The following is a 22,006-nucleotide window of genomic DNA, read 5'->3' as shown; positions in this document are numbered from 1 at the left end:
GTATAGAAAACAATTTGAGTTCCTTGAATGAAAGGGATAGTATAAGCACAAGAGATTGTTATTCCTTCCAAGATTTCATTTTGGATTTGGTCTCTGTATTTCCTCTACACCACACAAAACTGCTATCTGTGCCTAAGGGCTTGATCCTGCAGCCTTTGAAGTCAATGGGAATGTTGCCATTGACTCTAGTAGGTAAAACAACAGGCCTTAAATTAGTATGCCATGCCATGCATGCTTATGTTTGTTTGTTTGCAGTAGCGTCCACAAATGTACAAACAGGAAGGCACTAGCCCCGCCCTGAATAGTTTACAATGCACATAAAGACAGATCTGGCTTGTACTAAAACTACCAAGAAGGAGTTAAAATAGAATCTGAATTGTCTTTCACTCCTGGAAAGGGGTGGACTTTTTCACTCCCTTGATATCAGGGTGCCTGATTTTGCGGACGCTTACTGTTGAACACAGTGGTTACTGCTGTGAAAAAGTCCCACTGAATTCAAAGCACTGAGCATTATACTTTGCAGGATTGAGCCCATAATTACCTTCAGGTAGCCTATATAGAGGTAAAAATGGGGACTGTACTCTGCTGTCCCTTTGTCAGGAGTAGAGCTAGATGGCATTTTTTCTGTGAATAGGAAATTTGCTGAAAAATACATTTTTCAGAGCATCAAAACTATTTGAGAATTTGGGTTGAATTCAGTGAAGTGTTTTGGTTGAAAAAAAAATTGAAACAAAATTTCAAAAGTCAAAACATTTCAACTTTTCATATTAAAATGGTATTGTGTTTAGAAATGTAGCTACATTTTAAAAAGAAGATGAAAAACATCCCAAAATGACTGGAAATGAAATTTAAAAACCGAAAAAAAAAATTCAGGTTTTTCTTTCTTTTCATTTTGGTGAGAAAACCTGAAATTCTGCTCGGCAGCTCTCCAACACCACTTTCTACAAGCCATTACCCTCTGATCCCACTGAGAGTTACCAAAAGAAACTACAGCATTTGCTCAAGAAACTCCCTGAAAAAGATCAAATCCGCACAGACACACCCCTGGAACCCCGACCTGGGATATTCTGTCTACTACCCAAGATCCATAAACCTGGAAATCCTGGGCGCCTCATCATCTCAGGCATTGGCACCCTGAAAGCAGGATTGTCTGGCTATGTAGACTCCCTCCTCAGGCCCTACGCTACCAACACTCCCAGCTACCTTCGAGACACCACTGACTTCCTGAGGAAACTACAATCCATCGGTGATCTTCCTGATAACACCATCCTGGCCACTATGGATGTAGAAGCCCTCTACACCAACATTCCACACAAAGATGGGCTACAAGCCGTCAAGAACACTATCCCCGATAATGTCACGGCTAACCTGGTAGCTGAACTTTGTGACTTTGTCTTTACCCATAACTATTTTACATTTGGGGACAATGTATACCTTCAGATCAGCGGCACTGCTATGGGTACCCGCATGGCCACACAGTATGCCAACATTTTTATGGCTGACTTAGAACAACGCTTCCTCAGCTCTCGTCCCCTAACGCCCCTACTCTACTTGCGCTATATTGATGACATCTTCGTCATCTGGACCCATGGAAAAGAAGCCCTTGAGGAATTCCATCATGATTTCAACAATTTCCATCCCACCATCAACCTCAGCCTGGTCTAGTCCACACAAGAGATCCACTTCCTGGACACTACAGGGCTAATAAATGATGGTCACATAAACACCACCCTATACCAGAAACCTACTGACTGCTATTTCTACCTACATGCCTCCAGCTTTCACCCTGACCACACCACACGATCCATCGTCTACAGCCAAGCTCTATGATACAACCGCATTTGCTCCAACCCCTCAGACAGAGACAAACACCTACAAGATCTCTATCAAGCATTCTTACAACAACAATACCCACCTGCGGAAGTGAAGAAACAGATTGATAGAGCCAGAAGAGTTCCCAGAAGTCACCTACTACAGGACAGGCCTAACAAAGAAAATAACAGAACGCTACTAGCCGTCACCTTCAGCCCCCAACTAAAACCCCTCCAACGCATTATTAAGTATCTACAACCTATCCTGAAGGATGACCCAACACTCTCACAAATCTTGGGAGACAGTCCAGTCCTTGCCTACAGACAGCCCCCCAACCTGAAGCAAATACTCACCAGCAACCACATACCACACAACAAAACCACTAACCCAGGAACTTATCCTTGCAACAAAGCCCGTTGCCAACTGTGCCCACATATCTATTCAGGGGACACCATCACAGGGCCTAATAACATCATCCACGCTATCAGAGGCTCATTCACCTGCACATCCACCAATGTGATATATGCCATCATGTGCCAGCAATGCCCCTCTGCCATGTACATTGGTCAAACTGGACAGTCTCTACGTAAAAGAATAAATGGACACAAATCAGATGTCAAGAATTATAACATTCATAAACCAGTCGGAGAACACTTCAATCTCTCTGGTCATGCGATTACAGACATGAAAGTTGCTATATTACAACAGAAAAACTTCAAATCCAGACTCCAGCGAGAAACTGTTGAATTGGAATTCATTTGCAAATTGGATACAATTAACTTAGATTACCTTGCATAATGACTTAGCCACTACCAGTTTCTATTCAAGCCTATTTCCCCTTGTTCCACCCCCCCCCCGCCCCCAGATGTTCTTGTTAAACCCTGGATTTGGCTGGAAATGGCCCACCTTGATTATCATACACATTGTAAGGAGAGTGGTCACTTTAGATAAGCTATTACCAGCAGGAGAGTGGGTTTGTGGGGGGGGGGGGTGGGGGTTGAGAAAACCTGGATTTGTGCTGGAAATGGCCCAACTTGATTATCATACACATTGCAAGGAGAGTGATCACTTTAGATAAGCTATTACGAGCAGGAGCGTGGGGTGGGAGGAGGTATTTTTTCATGCTTTGTGTGTATATAAAAAGATCTTCTACACTTTCCATAGTATGCATCCGATGAAGTGAGCTGTAACTCACGAAAGCTTATGCTCAAATAAATTGGTTAGTCTCTAAGGTGCCACAAGTACTCCTTTTCTTTTTTTGAAATTCTTCAGTTCAGGTTGGAACCAAACCAGTTGTGCAGGGGGTGGGGGGGTGGTTCAGTTCGGCTCCCAAACTAAAAATCAGTTATTCCCTCAGCTCTCGTCAGGAGAAGGCTCTGGTGATCTCAGGTGTCTTTTACTAACATGAGGGTCATAGACCTGGTCACATGAGGTAGTTTTGATTCCCTGTAGTACATCTAGGATGTGTTTTTTATATGAATGGGCCAAAGACTGGAAAGCGAGAGGATAGTTCTGGCTTTGGTTTATGCCTCCTGATGTCTGGGGAGATGATCTGAGAGTCAGGTATCTTCTCCATGAAATCGGTTGGCAGCTCTTCAGACTGTGAAGCTTCCCAGGTAGTGAGATGGCCATTAGGGTTGATTGAACAATTTTCCACTTATGAAGTTCTGCTGGTCATGATTTAGTCGCTGTGATGACTGAGGAGAAAAATGATATTTTTGCAGGCAGGTCTTGAGTTGAAGTCTGTTTCTTCCTGTGATTTCCATCATTGATGTTCAAATTTCCTTTGCTCCTTCTTCATCATCAAAAAACCATGGTGATTTACAGGGTGATGGGAAGGGGAGTGCTGTTTAGATGTCTGTGTAACTATAGCTGTGCTCAATGTATGATTCTAGGGTTTCACCAGATCTTCCACTTGGCCAGTTGGACAGTCATAGATTTCTTTGAGAAGATGGGATCTAGGAGCAGTGGACCAGGATGGTACTCTGTCATCCTGCTCTGAGGCTCGAGTTCTTATGTGTACCTATGTCCTTGACATAGGAGTGTTTTTTGTGTCCTCTGTATTCAGTGGAAATCTGACTAGGGGTAGGGTATGCCCAGCTCTATGCTTAAATTTGGATAATGCTTGTAGGAGACCTAGAGTGGATTCCAGTATGGATTTTTGGCCCATAGCATCAGAGGTGTCATAGCATGGATGCTGAGGTCTCTCAAGACAATGAGCTTTGGGGACTTCCCTGCCATATAAGTCAGTATCTCTATCAGTTCTTTAAGGAATCATTTGTGTCTGGAAGCCTGTAGATTAATAATATGTCTGTTGACTCACAAGCTAAGTAATGGTGTTTAAAAGACTTTCTAGTTCCTGGGGATGCTCTGCTGCATTTTTGCCCCAATTCAGCAAAACACACAAACGTGCTTAACCTAAAAATGTAAGCAACCTCATTGACTTCAGGTTTCAGAGTAGCAGCCCTGTTAGTCTGTACCTGCAAAAAGAAAAGGAGGACTTTTGGCACCTTAGAGACTAACCAATTTATTTGAGCATAAGCTTTCGTGAGCTGTAGCTTATGCTCAAATAAATTGGTTAGTCTCTAAGGTGCCACAAGTCCTCCTTTTCTTTTTTTCATTGACTTCAGTGAGACTACTCATATGCTTAAACTTAACCATGTGCTTAAGTGCTATGCTGAATCAGAGCCCTACGCTGGATCATAGAATCATAGAATATCAGGGTTGGAAGGGACCGTAGGAGGTCATCTAGTCCAACCCCCTGCCCAAAGCAGGACCGATCCCCGACTAAATCATCCCAGCCAGGGCTCTGTCAAGCCCTTGGTGGAATAAGAATGGCCATTGTGTCACTACTCCTGCCTGTTCTCAGAGCGTGATTCACTGCATAGCCCGAGGAGACCATGTGAGATAGCGTTGGGCAGGCAGTGTCATTTGGCCAGGTTTGGGTGGTGCTGCTACCAGGCAATGCACACAGCTTAAAGCGGTGTCTTCTCCACTACGCCTGCTACAGGATAGTTACATGACCTCCACCTCCAGGGTTATTCTCCAGGCGGAACCTCTCTAGTCCGGCACCCTCGGGACCTGACCGGTGCCTAAGCAGAGAATTGCCGAACCAGTATTGTAGCCAGCGGGTCTCTTTTTATTTGTATCTCGCCGAGGCGAATGAACGGAACAACGCTCGCAACGCAGCCTCGCCAAGGCTTGCCGGCTGTCTTCATCACACCGTGTTAGTGGCGTTACACAATTGTATTGTGTTGGCACAAGGAAATAAGTAGATGAAAGCATAAAAACCAGAAACTAAAATCATGCCGGACCATGGATGTTGCCGGACCAGAGAGTGCCGGATTAGAGAGGGTTTTAAACTGTGTATTTCGCAGAGTAAAGCGGCGTGTAAATCATAGGTAAGTTATTGTTCCTGGTAAGACCTTCGCCATTGGCTTCCTTTTACTTTGGCCTCTGCTTCCCCCCTCCCCAGTTGTTTCAGATTTGAATTAAATGCCTCTTTTGGAGATTGATTGTCCAACAGGGGGTAGCATGTCCCTTGGCTGCGTACGCCTGCTCCCATATTCTGTTCTGCGGGCTTTGAACGTCTAAGAGAAAGAAAGGCTCAAACTCTGGGGGAAGAGACGGCAGAGGAGGGTTTATTAGGGTGCTAAAAGCTCCACGTTCGGTGAGCAATACCCGGCACTCCTGGGTAAATACCTCTTTGCTACACATTGATCTGCTCCTGATGTCTTTTTTATTATTATTATTATTATTATTATTTTATTTTATTATTATTTTTCCACGTAAAGTAACCCCCTTCCCTCCCCCATTCAATTAGAAAAGTGGGCAAACACCATGTTAAAATCCAATCCAGGACTCGATGATCCTGCCCAGATTTTAGAAGCTCCCCCCCCTTTGCAATGTGGTTGGATAAGTCTTCTGGTATTTCCTGCTGCAGACTCCCTCAAACAGCTGTACGGCGTTCTAATGTAAATGCCTCTCTCCTCCGCGCTGTCTCTCGCCGCTGCCGCCCCTCCGACTAGGACCGGGAAGGGGCAGCAGCTCCGGAGGCCGGCTAACGCGCACACAGCCAGCGTGTTTTGACTGAAGGGGTTTAGGGCAAGGGGAGCAACAACTGCTCGGGAAAGGCAGGGGGCTGCTTGCCACTGGCAGAGCACAGCCCACCGGGCACCGAGCCGTGCCTGGGAGAGACTTGGTGACGGTGACAGGTCGGAGGAGGGGGCAGAGGAAACGTGTCTGGCCCCACAGAAGGATCTTTACATCCAAGACCGGGGGAGGGAGGCTGGCAGCCACCGCCGAGCTGGGCATCATGTCAGACACCCGGTGGAGAGGTGTTCAGAGGAACTTTTTACTATGGTGAGGAGGAGGCGGTAAGGACATGGGAAATTTGCTCCACTGATCTCCAGCAGGATTTGGGGCAGGGGCTCTGTCGGTCCGAGCTGTCAGAGATTACGCGTTGAGAAGGTAAGGCATCCTTTCTGCTGGCCATAAATGTGTGTGTGTGTGTGTATTTGAGATAGCTGAGATTTCTAATGCCTTGTGAACGGGCAGATCTTCCCCCTCCCCACGAACAATACCCGTGCTGTTGAAGATAAGATTTTACAGTCTTGCCTCTCTTTTATTAATGCAGTAGTAATAACTGAATCTTGCCAATGCTAGCAGTTAAATCCTTGTGAACTCAACCTCACATCGTTCAGAGTCTGCGCTTCTCGAAATGCACCCACACAATGGAGCATTCAGCATTCACTGGGATCTATTTCTTTGAAAAATATGGGAATCCTCCCCAGGCAGAAAATTAACATTTGCAAAGAAGCCTCAGGAATATTAATTTGTATAATACTTTACTTTTGGAATGCCTACCCATCCTTTGCATGGGGCACAGGTACAAATATTTAAGCTGCACTTCACAAAAATTCAATAGACCATAATAATAACACCCGTGTAGACAGCATATAACATGCATCATGTATCCATTCCCCAGTGAATCAGACAAGAAATGCACCAATACTTGCTTTATGATGCCATTATCTTCACACATTAAATGAATGTTGCACTTGTTTTTCTGTGGCATTTTTGTCATTCATAGCAACATAGCATCACTGCTGTCTTTAAAAAAAAATAAAATGTCCACAGTTCCACGCTTGCAATTAGAAGCCATACGTCTAAGAAAACACTTGGCGAAACTGAGGTTTCAGTTCCTGTGGAGACTGACTTGTCATTCCTTACTCATGCAAAAATCCCCATTGAAATCACTAGGAATTTTGCTTGAGTTAAGATGTACAGAAAACAAAAGAAAACAAAATCTCATTGAAAGCTGGGACACTGTGTTAAGAAGAACATAATTACAGAACAACTCAGTCTTTTCTTTTTGTTTTAAATGAGATCTCATCTGACTGCACAATTACGTGCATTTGCTTTTGTTTTCATTCATATGCCAGAGAATATAATTGTTCTTAGAATCAGTACCCCATAGTGGTTCTATTTGTACAAACACCAGACCATGGAATTTTCCTGTTTATCCAGATCACAGTTTTGTTACATCCTAGGAAAGGCTGTGTTTGTGCTGAAAGTGAAATGTATACTAATTCTAGCTGTCACTTCTGTATATAAAAGAGAATAGTTTCCTTTCTGAATGAGTTTAACCTAAAGGTCTGCTGTTACAATAGATCTTAATTTAAACTCCGGCTATTTATATCTTGTTCTCTGACAGCACAGCTTAGCTACCTACAAAATTATATCTATATATCTGTAAACAAGAGCTAAGGAGGCAATGTGAAATAGATTAGAAGAGCTTGGAATGCTCAACTAGCAAAATAATCAAAAATCTTTAAGATCTGAAATGCGTAGTGGCTAAATTTACTCATGCTTGTGAAATGGCTCACCAAGGCCAGCACACACACAGCATATTACTGTTTTTAAAGTGCATTTGTTGCACTTTGGGATTTAGCAGTGGGAGCAGTGAACAGTCAGAATACTGTAGTTCAACTCTTTCTCCAACAACTAATCAATCAGGCACGCAGAGCACCTTTTTACTAGAGCTAGAGGTGGATTTGAACAGACTGTCAGTTTTGGCAAAAGGAATTGAGAGCTATTGTAAGTGACATAGTTTCCTTTCAAAATACATTATGTCTGGCTGGTGGGACCCATTTTCAATACACTTCCTGTAATATGAAGGGTAGGTAGATTATGTCTTTGATCCAAATACTTAAGCCTGTGTTTAAGTTTAAACCCAGTGAAGTAAATGGTCTTAAAGTTAAACATGTGTTTAATAGTTTGGAGGATCAGGACCTATATTTGTCAATTGCTTTGAAGACTAAAAGTGCTGTACAGAATAATCTGAAACTAGTAATAGAGATCAGTGTGGGACTAGCAAATCGCTAACCTTTACCATCAACACATTCATGTCACCCAACTCAAATTCAACACTCTGGCCCATTCATTTCACCCCAGAGCACAGGGCAGAAAGGAACAAAGCTGCAGAGGTTCACATAGTCACTATTTTCCCCTGTGTGGGGTGCCCTTCCTCCCCGCATCTTTCTCCCTGACACACAAATTCTCAGAAGGCAAGGCCAGGCAATGGAGGAGGGAAGTGCCTGGTGGGGGGGGAGCTGTCCTTTGAACCTTATTTCCCTCTTTCTCCACAGGTAGGCTTTTTCTCACCAAAAACCTGCAGACAGTTAATGCTGCCCAAAGCATTTCCCTTTAGGCTTGGTGAAACTCTGACAGTGGTTCACAGATTGCACTGGGAATGGGCAAACAATGGCAGCCACTCAGCCATTGTTGGTGAGAGGGACCCTGGAATGAAGGTGAAGGTGAAGGATAATATCTGAACTGGGTCATAAATCTGTGGGGTTTGCAATGTATTCCTGTCCCTTTGTTGGCTGGAAGCTACATCCCTGTGGTTCCTCTGCCCCACATGGACTGCAAGGATACATTCCGTCTGATTCAGCAAAATAGGATTTAAACAGGCACCTTAATCTGGGTTTCATTTGGAAACTGGAGACCTCAGTCTTGTGTAAATGTACTGAGGTTATGGAATGATTTATTCAATGTGGGTTGCACAAACATAGCTGAGGGAAGGATTTGCTTCTGTATTCTTTTTATGGCCCCTACGTTTAATTTCCATATGTTTTATTGCAACATTGAATCATGAGTTGAGTGGGAGAGAGGAACAGAATTTCAGTTTCTATTACTAGGCTGTGTGTTTAACAAGGCGCGTTACTGGACAGAGCATAAGAGAGGATGAGTCTCTCTGAAGAGCTCCGGAAAAGGTTTTATGGTTTGGAATCTGCAATACCTTCAGGTTAATGCCACATTCTGCCCCTGAATATACCCAGGGGGATCTTTTTGAAATCAGTAGTACCTGCATTCCAGGATAGAATTTAGTCCTGCATATTTTATATTATGCTACAGTATTTACTTAGATCAGTCTGATTTAGCGTTCAACTGACTCATTGTCTAGGGGATCCATTCATTGCCCATTCAAGTCAATGAAAAGGCCCCCATCAGCTTCAGTGGCTATTCGACCAGGCCCTCACTCTTCTAGGGCAACTAGGAGGCAGCACAAATTAAGCCGCTACCAAGTATCCTGGGCATGGTGCTTACCTGCTTCTGATTTACCAAGCCAGTAGAAAGCTATTCCAGCCACAGTATCTGCAATTTATAGTCACTTTGTTAAAGGGCAAGAAGCCTAATTTGGGGTTTTCTTCATTAGTGTTACCTCTCTGCCTTGTGTGCATTATCACAGGATTTGCTCAGTGAAAACTGCTGATTTTCATGGCTCCGCTTTCTGTGGCAAGATGTCTCTTGCAGCATATTTCAGGTGTGTACACATTCCTGCAGTGGTTACTAAGGAGATTGTAAAGGAAAACAAGATACATCTTAAGAAAGGGCAGCTGGCAATCAGAATGTGTCCTTTTGGAAAGGAATTACAGTGGCCTGTTTTACCCTCACATCTCGAACTGCGGCTGTTCTTACGCATGGCTGGTGCTCTCCAGACTGCCTGTGCTGGGATTTGCATTGTGCTTTCCAGAATGCATGACTCCCGACACTGAGCACACTGCTACAAGAAGCGACTAGGGGTGAAGCTGGTAGTAATTTTTATGGAGCAATGTGGTTGCTGTGTACCTAACTGGCCTCTCGACACTCCTCTAGATTTTTGTGTGAAAGTCAGAGGACAAACCTGGCTCAGAATGGTATGGCTGAATTTCACCCTCTTCTCAGCACACTCTGGGCAGCTGTTGACCTTAAATTCCTTAGCACTTAAGGAACAGTGCTCAGCACCTCCAAACTTTTCCACGTTCTGTCTCTTGCTCTGTAGGATGAGCTCCTAAAGTGTAGACCCCAGAGAACAAACAAAGTTCCACTAAGCAGAAATGCCTGCTGCCCTGATTTTGTCATCTTGGTGTCCACTTTATAAATATTCCTAATTCTCGCTTCTGAATCTCTGTTAATCAGTTACTCTCTTGAAGTACACTTTTCCTGACTGCAAAGTTTATTACCCACATTCTGCTGCCATGATGATAATTTGAAACATTTTAGCACACTGTAAATTTCCAGCCAGCATTCTGACAAGACTGTTTCAGACATTTCCGTGAGCTGCCACTTTGCAGATGGCAGGAGACAAAAAAGATCTATGGATGCGACATTTTTTCCTTCCTGCCCGGCTTCCAAGTGAGAGAACATGCAAACAAAAAATCCTGAAATAACATATCCAGATTTAGAATGCTTCATTAAAGATGGATCCAGGGACCGAGACTTTATATCAGTTATTCCCACATACTGTCTAAAGGCCTTTTATAGTACTTGTATTTGGATCCAGATACTGTGTGTGCAGGTATCTGTGTAACATAAGGAAACTGGGTGATTAAGAAGGAATAGTCTGCAGAATTTGTAGCATCTGACTGATATGTTTGTTAATATTGCCTCTACATGACTTCAGGCCTTCGTAAGGATGAAAGAGGATTTTTCCAAGCCAGAATTGCCAGGCTACTTGTTTAATTAGCAAGGTGGATAAAGATAAACTAAAAGGTACCCATTGTTCTGGAGACCGAGCCTTCCCTTTGGAGTGCTCTGAAATCTCAGATTATTTGTGTTATGTTTGTATAGCTATAGTGGAGGTTGTGTCAATATTTCCATTGTACTCCCTTTGGTTTGTGGGCTTTGTAATGTGGAGACAAAATTTTGCTCTGGGCTGAAAACTAACACGTACAAAGTCTTAGCTTGGGATTCTTTTTTTTTTTTCAGTTATAAAATATAATGTTCATGGTACAGCACCTTTGACGGGTGCAAGTTGTTCTTATGCAGTTTTTCGCTCTCTAAGATATGAGAATCTCTTGTAATTCTTTGCTATGAGCCAAGATCAATAACGTTTTCTTGGTGCTTAAAGCAGCCTTCTCAATGTTTATGAAATATATTCAAAACAAAACTCTGTCCTTTTGTAAATCAACTCTAGTGTAGTGACAGTTTTGCAGCAATTCAGTTTCCATTTGAACGATATAATATTTGTGTTACTGAGTAAAAGTAACACACTGCAATCAGCCCTGGAATGGGAGTGTTAAGATTGGAAATACTATGTAGCCTTAATTAGCATCGACTATCACTGGTACACTTACGGAGCTCAGTGTTGATTCATTAAACAGGAAAAATCAAATACATTTACTATAAAAATCCCCCCAAAGAAATCATAGTAATTCAATTATTTGTATGCTGTTAGTGCCTAGAAGTCCAAACTGAGAGTCGGACTCCGTTATACTCGGAGATGTATGTACGCACAGTGAGGCTATGTCTACAGTACCACTTATGTCAGTGTAGCTTATGTTGCTCAGGGGTGTGAACAAGCCACCCCCACCCCCAGAGCAACATAAGTTACACCAACCGAAGCACCAATGTGGACAGTGCTATGTTGGCAGGAGAGCTTCTCCCATCAACATACCTACTTCCACTTGTTGGGGATAGATTAAGTCAATGGGAGAGCTCTCTTCTGTCGGCTTAGAACGGTTACACTAGTGAAGTTTCAGCGGCACAGAGCTGTAAGCTCTCTGGTGTGGCTATAGCCTAAGAGACATTCTCTGTCCTGAAGAGCACACAGTCAAACAGACTAAGGGTAGCGAAAAGGAAGGATTATTATCTTTATTTTACAAGATGGGGAACAGAGCCACAGAAGAATTTAAATGACTTGCCCTAGGTCACACAGGAAGCATGGTGCAAAACCGGGAGCTGAATTCAGATCTCTGGAGTCCCAGTCAATTGCCTTAACCATAAAACCATCCTTCTTCAATTAACTCTTCCCTTAATTAGTACCCTCCTCCCCAAATAAAGATACAACACGTGGTAACTGTCTGCACAACTTCTGCATCAGAAGAGTCCTTGATGCAGAATGTGGCTAAAAGCAGTAATTTTTTTTGTATAGCTATAGTGGAGGTTGTGTGGTTTTGAGGAACGCATGTAAATAAAACCCTGAGATAACAATCTGAACGCTGTTAGCTGGTTATTTTTTCAAATTGAAAGTCAAGATTAATCTAAAAACATTTTTACACCCACGCTAACGCAGTACCAGTAGAAGCTCTGGTAGGTGCTGGGTTTTTTTTCAGTGCTACAAAGAGGTCATGATTTTTGTTAGTTGTGGGTGAGTGCCAGTGAGACCACACCAAAAAATAAAAATAAAAAAATCAGAAGCCAGCGTGGCAGCTGTTCAGCTGATTTGCTCTTTTCTTTGATTGTAATGACACAGTCCTCTAGTCTGTTGGTAGACAATTTACACGTCTCCTTCACTAGGGTTAGGGAACTCTGCTGTACAGCATGGTGTGGCTAGCTATTAGTCATTATGGAAAATCTTGGCAAAATAGAAGGAACAATTTCTCCCTGTCTTGAAAATTGTCTGGCACATACCCTGAATAATTTTTTTAAGGCAGCGGGATGTGACTCTAAGGAGCCAAGGCTTTTTAACATCTTTGCAAATGTGTTGCTATTCACTGAGGAAAGGCTGCTGAATGATCCACAAAATCCCTGGAAGTCTGATGTGAAATTACCACTGGAATTACTACTGGACTAGTGGGTTCATTTTGATAAGCTCCTGGCACAAGCACAAGTAGAACAGATTTACATTTTATAAGATGAATCTCTCAGCTTTCTCTTGCCACGTTGCTTTAAAAGGAAACCTCACACTGTATTGTAAGTCTGTAACTGATATTAAGAACCTTTCCCCCTCTTCTTCACTGTGGGGAAAAAAAGTTTGTGACCTTTTTATTTTGTACGTGGATTTCTTCTGATTCTGTGACCTTTTTCTTTTATATGTGAGTCAAAGTCAATTCAGTTTTGAACAACATTAGCTTTAAAAAAAATTCTCATAAAGGGGAAAATCCTTACTTAGGTTCTCCAAACAATGAATTCATCTCATTCGGGTTGGAGCATTAGCAGGCCAGGCCAATAAATTGAGCTGCATTCCAAACAGATTTCTACTATTGTCAGTCCAGAGAGGGACATAGGTGTTTGGGGTCGGAAAAGTACAATATTTGTGTTTGCGATTCTGTTTATAATGGACCTGCCTGATGTAAATCCAGTTAACTTGGCCCAGTGTATCTGTTTTACACTATTTATAATGCACCTCATGATGGAGAAGAGACAGAATAAATAAATAAATTTATTAGTCTCTAAGGTGCCACAATTACTCCTTTTTTTTTTGAGAATAATGACTGCCGATCAGATGAGGGGAGAGATTGTGCAACTGTTCCAATTTTGTCCTTTCTATGACCAGGTACATCTTCATGAAGGAGTATAAAGTAGGTAGGGACTAGATGAGAAAAGCAAGTGAACAACGCTGTAAATACAACAAACGGACGGTGTGACTCAAGCAGTTTAACCAAACTAATCCCCGCAGTGCTTGAAATTTCCCTTCCCAGAAAAGCACAATATGTTGTTCTCTGCTATAAAGCTGTCCTCAAGTGATTGCATTGTGTTAACATGCACCTCATTGTTATCTACAAGACACATAGTTAATAGAGAGCTGCTGCTAATTATTGGTAATGTTCTGTCAAGTGTTGAACAATGGTAGCAATAAGGACATTTCCTCTTATGACCGGTATCAACATACTGTGTCAAAAATGATATTTCCAATAGCACTTCAAATATTACAAGCCAATGTTTTATTTCTTTATGAAAACACCAAATCACCATGTTTCAGAGTGTCACTTGGATAGCTGCTTCCAGGCAAATTATCACTTTTTCCCATAGTGCTGTCAAGTTACTTGCTTTAAAGATGGGCTGGGCTTCTGGGAAAGTTCTCATTTTGGGATTTTCACAGCCTTCTGTGGTGCAAAACCAACTAGCGCGGAGTCCAGTCTTACAAATCCTACTCACATGGAATGTCTCATTGACTTTAATGGGCTCTCTTCCCTAAGGAGGGACTACAAATGTGAGTAAAGGTTTGCAGGACCTTTGAGCCCTTATAGTTTAATATCATGCAGTTAACTGGCATACAAACATATTATATATATATCCATCCCCCTCTTGGCTTCTATGTTTCACTGATGATACTGTGGGTCAAATCCTGGCCATTGACTTCAGTGGAGCCAGGATATCACCCTGTATCTTTTGAAGGAAAACCACATTAACACCACATCATTAGTCTGAAATTGCTCATACTGCAAAGATACACATTTTTATTTGTAGCCAAATTTGAATTCTTTCTTCAATTAAGTGCTTTGGAGGATAGGATTAAAATTCAAAATGATCTGGACAAACTGGAGAAATGGTCTGAAGTAAATAAGATGAAATTCAATAAGGACAAATGCAAAGTACTCCATTTAGGAAGAAATAATCAGTTGCACACATACAAAATGGGAAATGACTGCCTAGGAAGGAGTACTGCCGAAAGGGATCTGGTGGTCATAGTGGATCACAAGCTAAATATGAGTCAACAGTGTAACACTGTTGCAAAAAAAGCAAACATCATTCTGGGATGTATTAGCAGGCGTATTGTAAGCAAGACATGAGAAGTAATTCTTCTTCTCTACTCCATGCTGATTAGACCTCAACTGGCGTATTGTGTCCAGTTCTGAGTGCCACATTTCAGGAAAGATGTGGACAAATTGGAGAAAGTCTAGAGAAGAGCAACAAAAATGATTAAAGGTCTAGAAAACATAAACTGTGAGGGAAGATTGAAAAAATTGGGTTTGTTTAATCTGGGGAAGAGAAGACTGAGAGTGGACATGATAACAGTTTTCAGGTACATAAAAGGTTGTTACAAGGAGGGGGGAGAAGAATTGTTCTTCTTAACCTCTGAGGATAGGACAAGAAGCAATGGGCTTAAATTGCAGCAAGGGCGGTTTAGGTTGGACATTAGGAAAAACTTCCTAACTGTCAGGGTGACTAAGCACTGGAATAAATTGCCTAGGGAGGTTGTGGAATCTCCATCACTGGGGATGTTTAAGAGCAGGTTGGACAAACACCTGTCAGGAATGGTCTAGATATTACTTAGTCCTGCCTTGAGTGCAGGGGACTGGTCTAGATGACCTCTCGAGGTCCCTTCCAGTTCTATGATTCTGTGAAAAGGGGGAAACTTAACTGAGGTCAATGTGAACAAATGCAAGTGAGATGAAAATTGCCTTCTAACAGCTGTCTCGGTGTCGGAACTGAAGCCTTCTTAGCTATATGTGGGGAACATTGTGCTGCTATTCTCTTGGACATGTAACATTAAATTCAGAAATAGAATTTAAACCTCCTCCATGCTAACGTCTGAGTTGTCTACTCACTGAGCGGAAACAAGAAAGAAAGGTCACTCTATTAAATACGTAGGCCCATTTTCAAGTGACAGGGTTTAAGAGAGGTAAAGTAGTAGCTCTGGAAAGGAAAGAGTTTCCTTTTCTAAACACTTTTAATTTGCCATAATTATATTAAGTACTAAATTGAGAGGGCCTTTTCTGTGATGAGGGTAATGAATAGTTGTGCTGTATTACTGTAGCCAAGGCTGGAAAAGGAAGCTTTTCTCCAACTGTGAAAGCATATTTGGACCAGTGTGGGACTTCATAGTGTAGTTTCCCCAATAATAAACTGCAACACTGATTCCCAAAAGATATTGCATCACTTTTAAAACTTTGTGCTCTGCCCTAGGGAGGTGGCAGTTTTTAAAGGGAAATCACCAGGCACTCAAAGTGAAAATGGCTTTGGAAATAGATCTAAAGGGCTAGATTATACCTTCAGGCACAGCCCAGAAGCAGGGGTGCTGCATATGGAGTGCTGTCCTCGGAATAGCTTCAGGAGGCACTTTGCCTCAGAGAGGCATCTCTGAGGCTCAGTTCCCTCCCTTCTTCCCCTTTGCTCCAGGGGAAGCTGTAATTTGCTGTTGAAAGTTACAACACCTTGACCCCCTATTCCAGCACAGCTGGTGGTATAGCCTTGGCTCCATTCATTTCTCTTCTCCCTCACAGCCAGTCCCCAACCATCTGTTTTGTCAGGGAAAATCGGTAGGCACTGCACGCCTGTGCACCTGAACGCAAGGTCCAGATAACTTACGAAGAGAGGTAGGGGGAGTAAGAACCCCACCCATCCTTTATTCCCTTGAGTGGATGCATAATCCAAATCGCAGTTTAGACCACAACTGTATTTTTTAAAAATCACAGGTTATTGCGTCCCAAATACACTTTCTTATTTCATGTTTAGAATAAATGGCAGGAACTCAGTTCTAAGTTTTTTGATGTAGGAACTGCTGCAAGTGCAGCCCAGTTCTTCATGTTGTTAAAAATGATTACTTGGGGGAGAAATTTCATTCAACCCTTTTTGAGCTTAAGTAGTCATTGGGAGCATATGGATTGCTCCTCTGTCTATCAACCTTTGATACTTCTAGTGTGCAGATCACCACAGTGTCTAGTCTCTGCTTTATTACAATGTTCTCCACGTCCATCCATTACTTGGCTTCTCTGCTGGGACTGCCATTAAATTGATCCATGGTGATTTTCATGATATGGACACTAGTTTTCTAGGAATTATACTCAGAACACTCCCTTATTTCACACAGACTACTACTAGACTGGATTTGAATCGGTCACCTAGAGGTTAAAGGCTCAGCAGTGCATTACTAATCTGCTGAGCATTCCAGTTCCCAGCCTAAAAAAGTTTAAGCAATATAAGTCTTCTCACCTAATTACTATGAAGTCCATATTGGCCCTGGATGAACTTCAAAAGGCTCAGAGGTTCAGTTCAGATCAGCATCAAAAGTTCGTATCTTTGTCCCAAATTCTCTGGCCTGCAATATTTGTATGGAAGCTTGTAGTCATATGCTTGTCTCTGATACTTCTGGGATCTGCTTCTAGATGGGTTGGAAATATCCCAAGAATAGTTTTCCTCACCATATTTTGGTAGATGTGGTCCCAGTTAGAGTGAAGAGGGTAAGCCAGCAGCCTTAAGTTCAGAAGATCTGTATTCAGTTCCTGGCTGTGCCACAGGCTTCCTCTGTGACCTTGGGCAAATCACTTCCTCTTTCTATGCCTCAGTTCCCCATTTAAAGAAAATATAAACCAGCTCTACCTCACTTGGGTGTTGTGAGAGTAAATCCACAAATACCCTGAGAGATGCTCAGAAATTGTGGTATTGGAAAGGCCGGGGTCATATATATAAACCTGAATTGGATTAGAGGTATTTGCAATTTAAAAGTAAGGAGGAAAAACAAGTTGTTCAAATGTTTTATTGGGTTGTTGACTTTCAGTGGTTTGTTGAGTGGACTGAAAGCTCAGGACTCCTCTTGTTACAGCTGATTCATTCATCCTTAGTCTGTTCAATATATTCACATCACAATACACTTGTTTGCTCTCTCTCTATAAAGCCAGTGATAAAATCATCAGATGATATTCTTGTCTTTCTGTTAACCTTGTGAGTAAAAACTAAATGGAGAATTAAATAAATACATTTCAAACTAGCTTTTATAACATTTCTTTAATGAGTTGAGGTGTAATTATAAATATATCTGGTGCCCTCAGGAGACTGAGAATCGTATTCTAGAGTGGTTCATGGACAATTCTAGTGCTGTCTGTAGACATATGGGTGACTGATTCTATGCAGGGTACATTGCAGATGAGACACTCAATATTGTAAATAACAATACCATTTATTACGAAGCACTGGAATGCATAATAGAAAATGAAACAATAAAAAAGTTTAAAAGCCATTTTGCTGTGACATTTTTAAATGGAACAATTCAACAGAGGTAGTGGCAAATACATGCAGTGTTACAGGGCTAGGGATGTTCAGCCATTTCAACAGTACTACCTCCTCATCACTGAGTGCTTTATCAGTTGTTTTGCAATGAGTTATATGCACTGCTTTCATTGTGCCTGAGAATGGAGTTGTTAGAGCTCAGGAGTGTACTCTAGTTATATGCATTCCTTGTAAATGAATGAGAACCAATAGAAAGGCTAGAACTCCCATATTTGAACTGGTGTTTCTCAAAAGACATGTAATATCATAGCTTTTAAAACCGGAAGAGGCTATTACGATCATCTTGTTTGACTGCCTCGTAACACAGGCCATAGAATTTCACCCAGCATGTCCTGCATAAAACTCAACAACTTGTGGTTGAACTAAACCATCTATTTTAAGAACACATCCTACCTTAATGTAAAGACTTCAAGTGATGGTGGATCTGCCACATCCCATGGTAATCTGTTCCAGTGGTTAATTATCCTCACTATTAAAAATGTGCACGTTATTTCCAGTTTGGCCTTTTCTAGCTTTAATTTTCAGCCACGGGATATTTCACTGCTAGTTTAAAGAGCCCACTACTATCTGACAACTTTTCCCTGTGTATGTGCTTATAGACCATGATCATGTTGCCTGTTAACATTCTGTTCAATAAGCTAAATAGGTTGAACTCCTTAAGTCTTTCCCTGTACAGTGTTTCACAGATCTTGAATTATTCTTGTAGCTTTTCTCTGAGCCCTCTCCAATTTTTCAGTATTGTCTTTAAAGGGTGAACATCACACAATATTTTGGCCATGGTCTTGTCAATGCCACACATCGAGGTAATATCATCTCCTTATTCCTGCTCCGTATTCTCCCATGTATGCATCCAAGGATTGTGTTATCCCTTTTTATCCATGGTATCATATGAGGAGCTCCAGTTCAGTTGTTTATCTACCAAGAGCTGTAAGTCACAGCCTTTGCAGAAGACTGAGGTACCTTCCTGGAAAGGGTGTGGACAGTTGGTTTGTTCTGAGGCAATAAAAGTTTTTTATTTTCTATGCTCTCTTTCTTTTACTGTTCTTACATCACTTTAATTATCTGCTGGCAGTCTGCAGGCAATAAAAAGATCAAGAAAAAAGTTTTCTCCTTCAAATTGTGGCATTCGAATATTCCTTTTTTAAAGCAAACATGCCTTGCTTGCAAGGAAGGTGCAGCCATCCGCAGCTTTGGTAAAAGACTGGTAATTGGTTCAAATGAATGCAAATAAGGCTTGCAGCAGTTTTCATAAGTAGCTTCTTACTTATGTGCTGCAATGGTGCTGGCTTATTGCATTTATCCCCAGTAGAAAGTGGGCAGCGGAAAGCAAGTGAGGAGTGACCACAATAACAAAAAAGAAGTGAGCAAATGTTTGTGCTTGGAAAACAAGGCATTAAGGCATTTTAAAAATCCCTAGAATTAACTGTATTCTCTGTAGTTTTCAGGTTGCCATGAATTCATAATTTTCCATGCTGTCTTTCCAGGAAGCTCCCTCATTCCCAAAGTACAGTATTTCAATAGAATTAAAAGCTGCATCCCTAGTTTTCTCCCCAAATATCCCTATTTATAGCTCTGAAATGTTGGCAGATGTTGAAGCCTAAGTCTGAAACTACCGTAATGTTTTCCTGGCAAATCCAAATGGCCTTTAACGATACTGAAATTATGGCATTGGAGACAGGGTTATAGCTCAATTATAGCACCAGCTATGCTGACAGAGTTGAAAATAGCTGGAGATGGAACTGATGGAGATAATCATGTGCCATGTCCATCCAGAAGGGCAGGACAAACAGCTGGGACTGTGAGTTGGGGGCAGTGAAATGTGCCTTACATGGTAAAGGTGGGAGTGGTTTAGGTTTGGATTGTTTGTGGCCGTTGAAGTGAACATAGTGAGAGTTCTGTTTGTCTATACAAAAAAAAAAAGCAACTATACTTCTCAGTTGGAATGCCTTTTATTTTAGAGTAAGGGGAAAGAATGAAAGTAAAGTCTTTGTGAACGAGCAGTCAGCTCAATAACATGCTGCCTCCCAAAATGGCAGCTGCCTCAGCCAAGAGAAGATTCCTAGGCCTTTGGAGGTGCAATACACAGAAAACAAAATGACAGCAGTTACAAAGCTACATTCACCACAAAGATGCAGGGGGAAGACAGGAGACATACATATTGTACATGGTTCCAAACAATCCTCTAAATGCAGCTGAGCAGAAGCTCTTTCCAAAGGGGGAAACAACATACATAATTCCGTGATAAATGCGTCATGTTTCCTAGAGATTGCTTAGCCTTGAGAGATGTCATTAAGTGTAAATTCAATGGGGAGAATCTCCACATTTAGCAGTCAAGGATTTCGTGTCGCTATTAATTGGTGTCGGAGGGAAGCCAGGTCTACTCAAAGTGGATTGCTTTCAAAATGTGCCAGCTTGCTATTTCAATGACTTTATCCAAAGCACTCCTGGGTAGCTCAGTGGGGTTTGTTTTTTTTTCAATGGTGGCATCATATGTGCTGGGACTCTGCACCTGTCAGTTCTGGCAGTGGCTGCTGAATTATAAAACACTGAAATATACTGTAGTTAGAATGATGCACCATCTGTGTCAGGCTTGAAAAAGCAGTCCCAGTGTCTTGGCATCCCCGGGGGACTAGTAGTCACATTCAGGGCTGCTTTACCAGTCCTTCATATCTAAATGGTTTAAAAGTCCATCCTGCTGCTTCAAAGTAAGCGTGTGTATGTGTGTGTGTGCGCACTTACAGAAACTTAATGGAAAATGCATAAAGGTTTGAAGTTAAAATGTTGGTTTGTTTGTTTATTTATTTGTTAAGCATCCTGTTCTAAAGACAGCTTGTTTCAGAGTGATGGCTCTCAGCCTTTCCAAACTATTGTACCCTTTTCAGGAGTCTGATTTGTCTTGTGTACTCCCAAGTTTCACCTCACTTAAAAACTACTTGCTTACAAAATCAGACACCATAATATAAAAGTGTCACAGCACACTAATTCTGAAAAATTGCTGACTTTCTCATTTTTACCATATAATTATAAAATAAATCAACTGGAATATAAATATTGTACTTACATTTCAGTGTATAGAACAGTATAAACAAGTCATTGTCTGTATGAAATTTTAGTTTGTACTGACTTCGCTAGTGCTTTTTATGTAGCCTGTTGTAAAACTAGGCAAATATCCAGTTGAGTTGATGTACCCCTGGTTGAGAACCAGTGTGTTAGGGGACCCAGATCATCCCCTCCTGTATAAGGGGGCCTGTAAGAGGATTCCCTTGATCGTCCCATATTCTGTTTCCACTTCCCCATAGTATGTTGCTCCCCACAAAATATAGTTGATTCCTCACCAGAGAGCTTCAGTAGGCCAGGGCTACCTCATCTTCTCCCGAATCACAGGTGCCCCCAGAAATGCAAATATAGTATAATGAGTGGGACTGGTGAAAGAGGGTCTGGTTTCAGGAGGACCTAGTTGGTAAGTGACACCTCAGGAATGCAAGTTAGTGGCCAGGATGCTATGGAATAAATGCAGGCCTCTCTGCATGCAACACTGGCCTCTAGGCACGCTCAATACAGATCTCTTTCCTACAGTGCTGCCTGAGGGCTGCTTCACTTATTGCTAATGAAACTTCAGGCTGTATTTTCTTTTCGTGGGAACTTCTGTGGCTTGTCCCCTTTCTCAACACAAACTTTGGACCCACAGAACTGCTTCTGTCAGGTCTGGGAAAATGGGGTACAGTGCTGCAGGAACCATTATTACCAGCCTCCAATTTTCCCAATCCTCCATGAGTTTTTCATTGGTTCTTAATATGTCTTTGCTGAATTGTAAACATTAAAGCCTTTATCAGGCACTCCTACATTCCTAAACGTAGTCCGAGAAAATAATTTCTCCTGCCTTCTCTTATAAAAGTGCTCTCTTATCTGATACAATATTTAGATAACCATGCAAACATCAGAAACTATTCTAACTACCACAGTAAAGGAGTTTAGACTA

At 41.8% G+C, this 22,006-nt stretch overlaps 1 protein-coding gene across 5 annotated transcripts in view; it reads left to right on the top strand.

The window, feature by feature from the left end:
* Positions 1-5,100: 5,100 nt before the first annotated feature.
* The window catches only part of OSBPL5 (oxysterol binding protein like 5), a 221,064-nt gene continuing 204,158 nt past the window's right edge, over positions 5,101-22,006 (top strand). For 4 of the 5 annotated variants that reach the window (XM_073347295.2, XM_073347291.2, XM_073347292.2 and 1 more), the window contains exon 1: positions 5,774-6,282. The gene's annotated coding sequence lies outside the window, so the exon portion shown is untranslated. Of the gene's footprint in view, positions 5,214-5,773; positions 6,283-22,006 lie in introns of those variants that run through there. The other variant, XM_073347294.1, reaches the window with a different exon arrangement.

Source organism: Lepidochelys kempii, chromosome 6 (assembly GCF_965140285.1).
Source record: "Lepidochelys kempii isolate rLepKem1 chromosome 6, rLepKem1.hap1, whole genome shotgun sequence".
NCBI classification, from domain to species: Eukaryota; Metazoa; Chordata; order Testudines; family Cheloniidae; genus Lepidochelys; species Lepidochelys kempii.
The sequence above is the reverse complement of the archived record's forward strand: the minus strand, read 5'-3'. Positions and strand labels throughout refer to the sequence as shown.